The following is a 13,035-nucleotide window of genomic DNA, read 5'->3' on the forward strand; positions in this document are numbered from 1 at the left end:
AGAATTATAATAAAATTTGAAATTTGTTATTTTTGCCTAAATCTTTTCATCAAACACATCACCTTAATTTATTCTGAACCTTCTCTGAGTCTGTAAAAGAGAGGATGAAAATATCTGAGGAGCGCCTGGGTGGCTCAGTGGATTAAAGCATCTGCCTTCAGCTCAGGTCATGATCCTGGGGTCCTGGGATCGAGTCCTACATCGGGCTCTCTGCTCAGCAGGGAGCCTGCTTCCCTCTCTCTCTGTCTCTGCCTGCCTCTCTGCCTACTTGTGATCTTTGTCTGTCAAATAAATAAATAAAATCTTTAAAAAAATTTGAATACTCAGAAAAATCTTGTCTTTCTATTGGAAATATTTGCATCCTATTATAACTTTATAGTGTTTTCCTGTGACTTTTAAAAGTAACTTTTAAAGTAACTTTCGCATGATGCCTCTTAGTTTTAATGGAAATATTATTAAATTGGAGTAGTAACTAATCTATGGTAAAGAATTCTTTTGGGATTATAGCATACATCCTTAACTGTCACATGTAATTTGAATAAACATGTCACTTTTCACATGGTGTAACAATCTCCCAGTAGTGTAATTGCATTAACACTTTTTTTCACCTTTGTATTGTTTTCATATTTTCAACTTCTCAACATGAAATAAATCACAATACAGTATTGTCACTTTTGTTTTGAACCATGAATTGACATTTAAAGAATGTAAGAAAAGAAATACAAAAAAATCTATTATTTTTTAAAGATAGTTTCCAATTCCAGTGCTCTTCCTTCCTAACAATAGATCCAAACTGTATCACCTGTGGTTTTCCTTCAGCCAGAGGAATGGTCAAGGTCATTTCCTATAAGAGAGGTCTGCTGACAACACATTGTATCAGCTTTTTATTTGTAGGTAAGTTATTTCACCTGCACTTCAGAAGATGTTTTTACCAGATCTGGAATGCTTGATTGAGAGTTTTGGCTTTTTTTCTTTCAACATTTTAAAGATGTGGTTCCATTATCTTCTGGATTTTACTTTTTCTGATGGAGAAGGAAATCATAAGTATTGTTGTTCTTTATGGGACGAATTTTTTTAAACCATGATTGCTTTTAAGATTTTCTTTCCATCTTTTGTTTTTAGAAGCTTCCTTATGATCTTGTCAGATGTGATTTTATTTGTTTTTATCCCGCTTGGCTTTCACTGAGTACCCTGGATCCATGGGTTGCTGATTTTGATCAAATTTAGAAATTTTTTGTCCTTATTTCTTTAGATATAATTTTCTGCCTGATTCATTCTCTCCTTTCCTTCTGGGACTCCTATTACATGCATATTAGACTGCTTGATATCATTTGACAGGCAATTCAGGTTCCTTTTATTTTTAAAAAAATCTATTCTTTTTCTGTGCCTCAGTTTGGGTGACTTCTATCTTCAAAGTCACTAATGCTTTCTCTTGGTATGGCCAAATATTTTTTAATGCTGTCCATTGAATGTTTTATTCCAATATTGTACTTTTTAATTCTAATATTTCCATTTAGTTCTTTTCTTTCTCAAATTTTCTACAAATTCCATGTATTTCTTAAAATTCCCTACCTCACCTTTCCTACTAAACTTTTCCTATAGATGCTTTAAATATTTGTTATTTCAAAATCTCTTTATGCTAATTTGAACATCTACACCATCTATTAGCTTGTTTTTATTAACTAAAATTTTTCTCTTGATTATGAACTACATTTAGTAATTTTTAATTGCATAGTTGGTGTTCTGATAGTCCATTATGGACAACCTGAATTCTGTTATCTTTTTCTGAAGAGTGTGTGATTTTTGTTCTAACAAGTAGTTGTATTATTGGAAAATCCCCTTTAGCTGGGAAATCTTGGTTTTAGCCTTTCTTAAGTGTAGGTTTATTTTAGTTTTGTCATTAGTCCCAAGGAAAATTTCTTAGTCTGAGGAACTAAGGGTCTATTTAGTAGTTCAATTGAAGTATTATTTACATGCCAAAAAAATTCATCTATTATAAGTGTATAATTCAGTGATTTTTCATAAATTAATAGAACTGTACAATTACCACAAGCCAATTTTTAAAAATTGTGGTAAAATATATATAACATAAAAGTTGCAATTTTGGCCATTTTTAAGTGTACAGTTCAGGGGCATTAAGTACATTCACATTCACATTGTTGGGCAATTATTTCTACCATCTATCTCTGGAACCTCTTTATATTTTGTAAAACTGAAAGTCTATGCCTGCCAAACAACAATTCCCCATTCCCTCCCAGGCCCGGAAAACCATCATTTTACTTTTTGTCTCTGTGAATTTGATGGCTCTAGGTACCTCATGTAAATGGAATCAAACAGTATTTGTCCTTCTGTGACTAGCTTATTTCACTTAACATAATGTCCTCAAGGTTCCTCTATGTTGTAGCATATGTCAGAATTTCCTTCCCTTTAAAAGAGAATAATCCATATGTATATATATATACACATATACATATGACATTTTGTTCATCCATATATATATGAATAATTCATATATATGACATTTTGTTTATCCACCATTCAGTTTTAGAACATTTCCATCACTTCAAAAAGCTGCCTTGTGCCTATTTAGTTAATCCACACCACTACCCTCAGTCTTAGGCAACCACTGATCTGTTTTCTGTCTCTATAAATTTATTTTCTCTAACCATGCAATAAATGACTCAGACAGTATGTAGTCCTTTGCATCTGGCTTCTTTCATTTAGCATATTTTGGAGGTTGAAAGTAAGTCTTTACTCCTAATGCATGTCCCTTGTGCAGTTTTAATGGAAGCCTGGGACTTTCACCAAATGCTTCTAATTGGGTGGGTCTTGAAGTCTAAACTCTGTGTTCTCTATGGTGAATGGCCACTGAAACCAATGCACAGGTCTTTCAGCTTTTCCAGCTATCACTTTCCTTCTGAGTTTCTTAGAATCTTATCCTGCATAAATACATTTCAGAAGTTAACCAAGAATTTGAGGGACGTTAATACACAGATTTTTGGGGCTCCTATTACTCTGATTCCCTCCTTTTTGAGATTTGTTCTCTCAATTTCCAGCTATTGTGGTAGTCCAAGCTACTTAGTCAGGCTACTAAGATTAGGACTTTCTATGGGAGATCATCCTCCATGCCCTGGATTGAAGTGTGTCCCGCACCCCCATCCAGGGAAAAACTGAATAATGTGGGTCTTACCCATATCTTTGCTTCTTTTAAGTGTTGAATAACTTCTCAATTCTGCTTCCTTTTGGACTTTCTCTAGTGACTTTGAACAGGTGATCTTTACATTTTGTCTAGAATATATAATTGTAGTTAGTAGGACAGTTAGTCTGAAAACAAGATATTTCACCATTACCAGAGCCACTTTATGACAAGATTTCATTCGTGGGAAAAATAAAAACTAAGAGATTCAAAACCATTAATTAAGATATCACTTCAGAATTTGTGATAATTCACGTAGAACTTTAGCCATAATTTCTTGAAGGAAATGAATATTATAAATAAGATCACAAGAATAGTTTCTAAACTACCCACAGGGATGAAATCCTATATCCTTCTGGACAGGACACCTCTGAGTCATGGAGTTTAGCGAAACATCCAGACAGGACTGGGTGACCTTAAGTTCTATGAGAGATGTCATGGATCAGTTTCTGATGGAACTCATTTAAGAGCAAACTAGTGGATCAGTGGGTGTCCTTTGTATGTGGGAGGAAGAGACTGGAGTTTAATTGAGCCTCAGAACTTCGCTGTTTTAGGTTTCCACTGCCTCTTCTTTGGTCTAATAGGACGGCCAGTTTCTCACATGTGTCATCTAGTTCATGCTTAACTGCTCAAGTGACAGCTGTAAGTAGAGTTTCTGATGATCTCCTGCTGAACATGACCCATTGGCTGTGGACCGTTGTCACTTAAGCAGAATCTGTGCCTCTGATGAGAAGGCACAGCTAAATGCTGTTCTGATTATCCAGTTGAAGATCCTTTATTATACCCTAAACGGCCATCAAATTTAGTTGTGACAGAAGAGGACCAAAAAATAGAATATCTTTGAAGGATCAAAATAATTCTGACCCATGAACTTACTCACAAAATAAGGTCTTACTGGAAATGGATATACCAATATATTAACAGAGGTTACTTCTTGGTATTTGGTCTATGGACGGTTTTTATTCTCTTACTTGTGCCTTCTGGACTTTCTGTATTCTCAAAAATAATAAAAATTACTTTTGGACTCAGATTTTTACAAAATGAGGGATATGGTAGCCTGGCTCTAAGTGTCCTACTTTTGGCCAAGACCCCAAGGCCTGCTTCAGAAAGCCATAAACCATCCCTCATGCCTAAGACCATCCAAAAATTCAAACAGACCCAGAATTGCAATTTTCCTCTGAAACCTGTCCAGCTACTCAGTTTCTTATAAATATTAAGAACCATATATATATATATATATAGAGAGAGAGAGAGAGAGAGAGAGATCTCCAGAACCAGATATATAAGTGGTAGACATCTAATAAACATCTGATGAATAAATGCATGAAAGAATAAATGAATGAATGAATAACCTACTTGGTCAGAAGTTTTTCAACTGCAAATTTCTGAAAACTGAATATAAATGGGGCTCTAGTAATTACTGTACCTGGAAGGGAAAGGGTCAAGCTGTACTCGGGTATATTTTTCCTTAGCTTCGCCACCCACGAACTGGCTTCAGATTCTCTCTGTTTCCTCTACAGATATATGTCCCACAAATGTGATGTTAGACAGCTCTGGGGTTACATTCTTAGAGATTTTAATTCAAACTAAAAGAAGAACTTTGTTTCCCCTCTAATCTGGGAATTCCAGGTAGGTGCCCAATAGGACCACCGTGAGTCCTAACCCACCCTTGTAGTCAGCCCCTCCAGATACCACAGAACTGGGAAGAATCCCTCAGAGGAAGGGAGTGGGAGGCACAAATACCAGGAGAAGTAAGGAGGGGGACAGACTGGGCAGACAGAGCCAGCACATCCTCTAGAGAAGAATTATTAATAATGAAAATGGCAATAGTGATAGTAACTGTGATTTATCATAGGCAGGTATCACCTGAGACCTTCACACCATTTATCTCAAAGCCATCCCATATCCCTGCAGGTGCTAAGGATCAGAGCCATTAAGTGACCCCGCCAAGAACAAAGTAAATGATGGACAACCAAGAGGCAAACACTTAATGGACTATAATGGAGAGAGTACAAATGCATTGAGGTGATTTAAACTTAGACCTGCCCGCTGATAGCATGCCTGACTGTTTTTTGTTTTTTCAAAAAAGGGAAGAAAGTCATCCCTGAATAAAATTTAGGAGTATGTTGCTGACATACATTATAATTTATAAATTTATGTTTTCATTGTGACTCTGGCAGGGAAATATTCTAGTTTTTCATATGACTTCATTCTTTTTAAGTTAAGGTGATTCATTAATCATATAACTGAACAACTTGGTTTTTGTAGTTTTAAAAAATATAAGTTAGTGTTTTTATTCAAGATAACCCAGAAATTAAGAAAAATCACTAAACCAGGCATGTGCCCTCCTTTGGGGTTTGGAGATGTTGATGATATATGACTTTCATTTAAAAAATATATGTTTGTACAAAACCACTCATTGAAAGGTAGTGTACCCAGTGGTTCAGAGCATGGGGTCTGGGTTGGAGTCCAGAATCCTAATCCTATTTTACCAGCTGTGTGAGCTTGGACAGATTATCTAACTGTTCAGTGTCTTTCTCTCCTCCTATGTGGAATGGAGATGAGAATGCGACCTCTGTTGTAGGGCTGCTGTGTGGATTACGATGCTTGCTTTCATCCATCAAAGATGTTGGAGCAACACTTGGCTAAATATATTACTATCTATTTATTTTATTAGTGCCCTGATTGCATTTGTATGGGGCTTCTTGTGGGCTCTTCATTACTGTTTTGCTCCTGGGTTTTTTGTTTGTTTGTTTTAGAGAGAGAGAGGACGGGTGTGAAGGGCAGAGGGTGAGGGAGAGAAGGAATCTTAAGTTGGTTCCACACCCAGTGCAGAGCCCCATGTGGGCTTGATCCCACCACCTCGAGATCATGACCTGAGCTAAAATCGAGAGTCAGGTGCTCAACTGACTGAGCCACCCAGGCGCCCCCGGTTTTTATCACAGATCTACATCAAAGAGGGAATAGGGTTGCCCCCCTCATTAGAGAGGCTGCATTTATTCCTTGATTCACAGTGGTGTCAGGGAAATCATCTTATGGGTCTGGGCTGCTGAAGAAGTGAGTGTCCTTACAAACATCACTGACCTCACTCGATTGTATTCCACAAAGCTGAACTCTGCAGTCAAGACTGGTCATCAGCGAGAAGATGAAAATATGCCTTATGGTAAGGATACTGCCAGTCTCAAGAGTAAGGGAAAGGAAGAGGCAGAGTCTTCAGGCCAGAGCTTGTACTACATCCAAGAAATGAGAAATGAGTTGGCAAGTGGGGATCGAGGTCTCTTCCATCAAGAACGCCAGTAACCAAAGTAAAATAAGGTAAGAGGAACCCTTAGACTGACAATACATTTCAAAGCTGGCAGATTGAATTTAAAGGACTTCCTTTAAGTTAATCATGTGAGAATATTGACGTCTAAATCATGAAAACTGACTATTCAGTTGCAGTTGTGTTTGCATGTCAGTTACTTATTGAGAAGATAAAGGCCAGTTCTTTCTTCAGCGTTGGCTGAAAGTTGGTTGAGATCCGAGTCTCAGGAGGAAATGAATAGAAGTAATGAAGCAAGACATACTTCTTCCCACATGCCGGCCGCTATCTCAGGTTGCCAGTGGTGAGTAATGTAAAGCATATGCAAGCAGATAGTCAAGTCTATCAAGATGAGCCTAGCCCCAGAGGGAGTGGTGGTGAAGCTGAAACTCCCGTCAGTGAGCTGTTCTCTTGTTCCAACATGTATTTAGGTATCAAGCTTATCCTTACGCCGGTCATAGTTTTAATGGGTTTTGATATCCTCATGCTCCCAAAACCTTGAGGGGGAAATATGATCCTCCTGAATGGACTTACTTTTACCTATAAACTTGTGCTTTATTGGCTTAAAAAAATCACGAACAAAAAAAGCCCAGAAGAGATCAATTTGCATTTTGAAAAAGAAAAAAAAAAATTGAACACATCTTTTGCTTTGAAATTTTTTCCCCTTGAGATGAATACCCATGCTTCATAAATATTCACTCAAGTCTGTTTTGACAATCAGCCTATATGATGAAGATTCTAAAACAGAACCTGGAAGTTTTAAATTTCTTCTTCTTCTTCTTCTAAATATATTATTATTTATATAATATATATATTATATATTTAAATATATATTACCATCTATTTATTTATTTTATTAGTGCCCCGATTGTTTGTTTGTTTGTTTTAGAGAGAGAGAGAGAGGACGGGTGTGAAGGGCAGAGGGTGAGGGAGAGAAGGAATCTTAAGTTGGTTCCACACCCAGTGCATAATAATAAATATATTATTAAAAAATCTTTTTTAAAGATTTATTTATTTCTTAGAGAGAGAGAGCTTGAGCAGGAGGGGCGGAGGGAGAGAGAATCTCAAGCAGATTCCATGCTGAGCATGGAGCCCAACTCAGGACTCCATTTCTCGACTCTGAGCTGGAACCAATAGTCAGTGGCTTAATCAACTACACCACCCAGGTGCCCCCTGGAAGTTTTAAATATCTTCTATGAACGAAAAGGTTTCACTGTTCTCAGAGCATCCACAAATACACCTTTGAATTTTTTCACTTTTCTTTTTCTTTAACCTGGTCTGAGCCCTACCTCTTTCCCACTCCCAAGAAATAAGAGTTCATTCAACATTCCAAATGCTCATGGCAATGAACTGGGGATTTGGATGGAGGGCAAATGAAGGAAGGGAAAACTCTTCTGCTTGTGGAGTTCACGTTCTAAGATTGCAAAAGCTTAGTTTCTGAAAGAAACCACTGCTTAAGATATTAGCCAAAAGAATTTTGGAAGATTCTTGGGAAGGGTCAGTATAACAGGGTTCTATGAAAATATTCCAATGATAAAATTTTAGGTTTTAATATCAGCGTAGACCATGTACACATTTTTTAAAACTTATCATTGATTTTTTTTTCCCTCTATCCCATTTCTTCCAAACACGAATAATCTTGATTTAGGCTTCTGATGGGTTAAAAATATATTCTGACTAACATTAAGGCCTGAATTCCACCACAGTGCTCTTATATGAATAATGCCACCCCATCCCAAATTGAAGCATGGGAAATTTGCAGTTCCCTCAGAGGATTGTAAATGAGCCCATGGTCAAGCTGCCAAAGTAAATTAACTGGATTTAAAATTTTCCATAATATCTATCAGAAATTCCAATGACTAGTAATTAAAGCAGTCCTTGCTCTCTTGTGACTCATGCAGTGTGACAAAACAGTCCTAATGTGTCACCTCTCTTTCTGCCTGTTTGATTATGTTGAGTTGGGCACCAGGTGGCTTATCCTGTAGGGGGTCTTACAGTCTATTAAATTCTAAATGTGAAATAGAAATAAAACTCAAAAAATAGTTTATGGTATGTGTGAGTATATATTCCTCGAAACCATACCGGACCCTTGAGTTTTATACAAACAGTATTTTCTATAATAAAATAGTTTGTTATCATTATGGAAAAAAATTTAAAATGTGCAAGAGGAAAAAATTACCCTCCATCTATTGCTCAGATATAATCACTTCTAATATTATTTTTGTGTATTTAGGCCCTGAGATTTTGCTGTATATTCAGAAATAATCGTGATCATATGACCTATAAATTACACAAATGGATTTTAAATCATCTTTTTTAAAAGTGATATGGTAACATTACTGAACATTCGGAAAATAGAGAAAAAGATATAAGTAACCAGAATCCCACCCAGCGATAACCACTATTGATATTTTACTTCTAATTATAATCTTTTTTCTTTGTGTATTCCTATATATTTAAAGGTACACAATAGTGATTTTTTTGGCATAATGAGCAGAAAAATAATTCAAATAATTTTGATGGATGATACGATGCAGAGTGGCAAGTGAGGACCCCACGCTCTGAACCACTGGGTACACTACCTTTCTATGAGTGCCTTTGTACAAACATATATTTTTAAAATGAAAGTCATATATCATCAACATAAGTTTACTTATCTTTCATAGAAAAACTCAACAATTCAGATCATTAAAAATGAATTTTAAAGAAATAAAAAATAAGTTTTCAGGTTACTTGGCTAAGAAACTGGTACCTACTCTTTTTTTTTTTTTTTTCTCCAGGAAACTGATTTTGTTTGTTGAAGGCAGAGGAGACAAGACAATTCTGATTTGGGGGCTTCTCCCTGTCCAGTGTTTAGCCACTGTTAGCAAGAACTGGAACCTGACTTCCACAGGTAGTCTTTTAAATGTTTTTTTTTTTTTTTCAAAGATTTATTTATTTGACAGATAGAGATCACAAGTAGGCAGAGAGGCAGGCAGAGAGAGAGAGAGGAGGAAGCAGGCTCCCAGCTAAGCAGAGAGCCCGATGCGGGGCTCGATCCCGGGACCCTGGGATCATGACCTGAGCTGAAGGCAGAGGCTTCAACCCGCTGAGCCACCCAGGCGCCCCTTAAATGTTTTAAATGGTCATCAACCACAGCAAGTGAAGGATTCCAGCTGAACTCAAGGGTGAAAAATGTGGCTCAAGAAGCACCTTTTCTGGAATTATGGAAAACACACAAACAAACCCAGAAGTAGAAGAGAAATATTTGAGAAGGTCTAACTCTATAAAGACTTGCTGTCAGGCTGGTGAATGCTTCTGACAACATGTATTCAATTGCATTTCTCAGACTGGAACTCAAACTACATAAGTTAAGTCCCAAGAGTCCTTTTATATAGTCGAACTATTATGGAGTTTTGAAATTTTTGATTCATCTTGGAGTATTCTATTAAGTATTTTTTTCCAAGAGAAGTACACGTGTAGACTTTTGGGGCATTTTCATATCAGAGAATGTCTTTGTGGATGTTCCTGAGTCATAATCCCTGTCCTTATAAACTCCATAGCCATTTCTGTAATGTGTTTTGCCAATTGGGGTTGCTGGGGAGATATCTTAAGTCAGCATTTTGGGGGTGTATTTGTAAACAATTGGTAATTTCTACTTGATCTCTTGTCCATATTTTTTCCTACTTATTTTTCAATCTTCATCCATTAAACTCACATTTGGATTCTGATATTGAAAGTAAAGAACTGGCTTGCCTTTCAATCCCAAAGCATTCATTAAGGATTTGTAGACAAAAAGACTGTATGTGCAATAAGATACTATGTTATGCATATATCTATATAAGACACGTGTGTTCTCATGTCCAGATAGGATAGCCTCACCAACCGTCAACTGAATAGCTTCAATAGGCTGTTTCAAAGACAGACATCACTTATGCTGGTGGCCTCTAGCTGGGGTGGGTTTTCTGGGCCATGGTGAGACTGAAGTTTAAGTTTAAGGATTAGTCTTTGTGACCGGATATTTCCTCTATTTATTGATCGAATTCATGCCACGATTGAGAGCAGTATTTTGCAGCGAAGTCCTGACTAATCAGAGTAGGAGAAACATGTGGCTTGGAATCTATTACTGTCCAAAATGAGTTCTTGAGAACATCACAAGTAAAGCAGCAGCTGAATGTGTGGGGTGAACACTGGGAACCACAAACAACTTGGTCTAATTACATGGTGGTAACCGAGTTTTCTACTCAGGTCATAACACCATCACTTAATTGATTTAGCTTGTATCTCAGTCAACTTCCTGCATCTTCATACTGAAGCTATTTTATCAATTAAAAAAAAATTTTTTTTACTTGTGCCTTACTGCTTTTCATATAGCAGTTTTCTTCTCAGAAACACAAGTACGATCCTTAAGAAATAACTTATTTTAGGTTCTGAGTAAGTATTAGCCTCTAATTTAAAAAAAAAAAATCTCTTTCTCCCTTTCTGTTGCAATCTGGGTGAGCTCAAGTTGGTTCTGTATCACCAGCTCACTTTTCTGCTGTGTGCATTCTGCTTTTTACTGCCAGAAAGGCATCTTTCAGTTCTGTCTCGGGAGCTAAACCAAAATACCACAGATCTGGTGGCTTATAAATAACAGAAATTTATTGCTCATGGTTCTGGAGGTTGTAAGTCTGAGATCAGGTGCTGGCATGATCAGATGAGAGCCTCCTTCTGGGTCACAGACTTCTTCCTGTGTCCTCACGGGGCAGAAGGAGCAAGGGAGCTCTATGAGATGTCCTATAAGGGCCCTAACCCCATCCATAAGGGCCCCATCCTTATGACCTAAACACCCTCCAAAGGCCCTACCTCCTAATACCACCTTTGGAGGTTAGGATTTCAACACAGGAATTTTGGGTGGACACAAACATTCAGACAATAGAAGTTCTATTGTACTTTTGTTTCCTTGCAGGCATTTATTATCTTAGCCAACTCCTTTTTCATTTACTTCTGATTTTCTTTTACTCTCAACTGGTTTTCTATGATTTTGGCTCCTTTTTCACTGAGGGAGTGTGTTTTTGCAATCTACTAAGGATTCCAAAACAATTCAGAAGGTGTTTGCCTCATGTGTTATATATTTTTAAAAATTCAATCTTACTCTGAATCTTGAGGACAGAAGCTCCATGTAGCTCTTAAATTCATAGCTGAGACAGCAGAACTCTAGATTCAATGTCTGTCCACAGCCAGGGTGTGGATGCCCTGGGTGTGATTCCTGGCCATACGGATGCTGGTGGAACTGCCTCTTAGATCTACAGCTGGGGGGTCGCATCCACATGTACATCTTCCAACCCAATTTCCAAGTTTTGGCATATTCATGTAGTTCCAGGGTGGCTCTGTGATATGGAGATGGGATTTTTTTTTCCCTGACCCTACTTCCTTTCAACTAGATACTCTGAGCAAATAAAATACAAGAAAATATGAGATACACTAATACCAAACTTTCTGTTTCTGTCTGAACAACAGCACTTGAGGGAAGAACACTTCCTGGTGCCAACTTGTCTCCCCCTACTTTATACCTTATTGAATCTAGGAGCTGCAGCTTCTGAAAGGATAGATAAGTAAGGATCGGGGTAGCCCACCCACTCTGGCTGCTCCCCACCATGGGCTGTAGGTATGGCTGTCTCCAGCAGAGGGTAATGTCTGGGGGGGTGGGGTGGGGTTGCTCATTTCAGAACCAATGGTTTAATAAAAGTATGGAACCTTTTCCCCTGCCATCCAGATGTCTATTCTGGTAGTCCTTCTGATACAAAAAGACTGAACCTTTCCAACATTAAAAATAGGTAGGAGCACCTGGGTTGCTCAGTGGGTTAAAGCCGCTGCCTTCAGCTCAGGTCATGATCCCAGGGTCCTGGGATAGAGCCCCGCATCGGGCTCTCTGCTCAGCGGGAAGCCTGCTTCCCTTCCTCTCTCTTTGCCTGCCTCTCTGCCTACCTGGGATCTCTGTCTGTCAAATAAATAAATAAAAATCTTAAAAAAAATAGGTAAATGCCATAGATGAAATCCAATTTAAAGTTGGTTATATGACTACTGAGTCTTTGAGATCCTGTTATTCCTGTGCTGTGTCTCTTGGGTGATAATCTTGTGTAAAGGTAATTTGTAATAATTATTCAATGATTTGAAACAGGACTTATTTCTAATATGTTCATGTTGCATTTCTAGATATTACAGAATGGCATGATTTTTCATTTGCTAAGGCAAATGACTTGATGCTAAAGGTCACAGTAAAAAGACTTTAACATTGGTGGAAATTGCAGTTTATAGAGGATGTGAAGCAAGGAAAATCTTAGGCATATTGCAAAGGGATTATAAACTCTGCTGATAATTCTTCCTGTGTCCTAGACCCAATATTTGACTCCAGTATTTCAGGGAGCTTAGAAAGCTGAAGACAGAAAGATAACACATTACGTATATAATGTTTCTGCTTCTGTTGATACTCATATTTCAAGGGGTGTGATGTGGTTTCAGTTTAATAGTAATCACTGTGAGAGTAACTGTAACAGTTAACACTCAGTGTTTGTTCAAG

At 37.6% G+C, this 13,035-nt stretch overlaps 1 long non-coding RNA gene across 1 annotated transcript; it reads left to right on the forward strand.

Moving 5' to 3' along the window:
• Positions 1–870: 870 nt before the first annotated feature.
• On the forward strand, positions 871–9,403 carry LOC123941334. The gene is made up of 5 exons (XR_006818265.1): positions 871–894; positions 4,717–4,825; positions 5,111–5,221; positions 6,305–6,511; positions 9,278–9,403. It is a non-coding gene; the product is annotated as an uncharacterized LOC123941334 (long non-coding RNA).
• The last annotated feature ends 3,632 nt before the right edge of the window (positions 9,404–13,035 follow it).

Source organism: Meles meles, chromosome 5, assembly GCF_922984935.1.
Source record: "Meles meles chromosome 5, mMelMel3.1 paternal haplotype, whole genome shotgun sequence".
Taxonomy (NCBI): Eukaryota; Metazoa; Chordata; class Mammalia; order Carnivora; family Mustelidae; genus Meles; species Meles meles.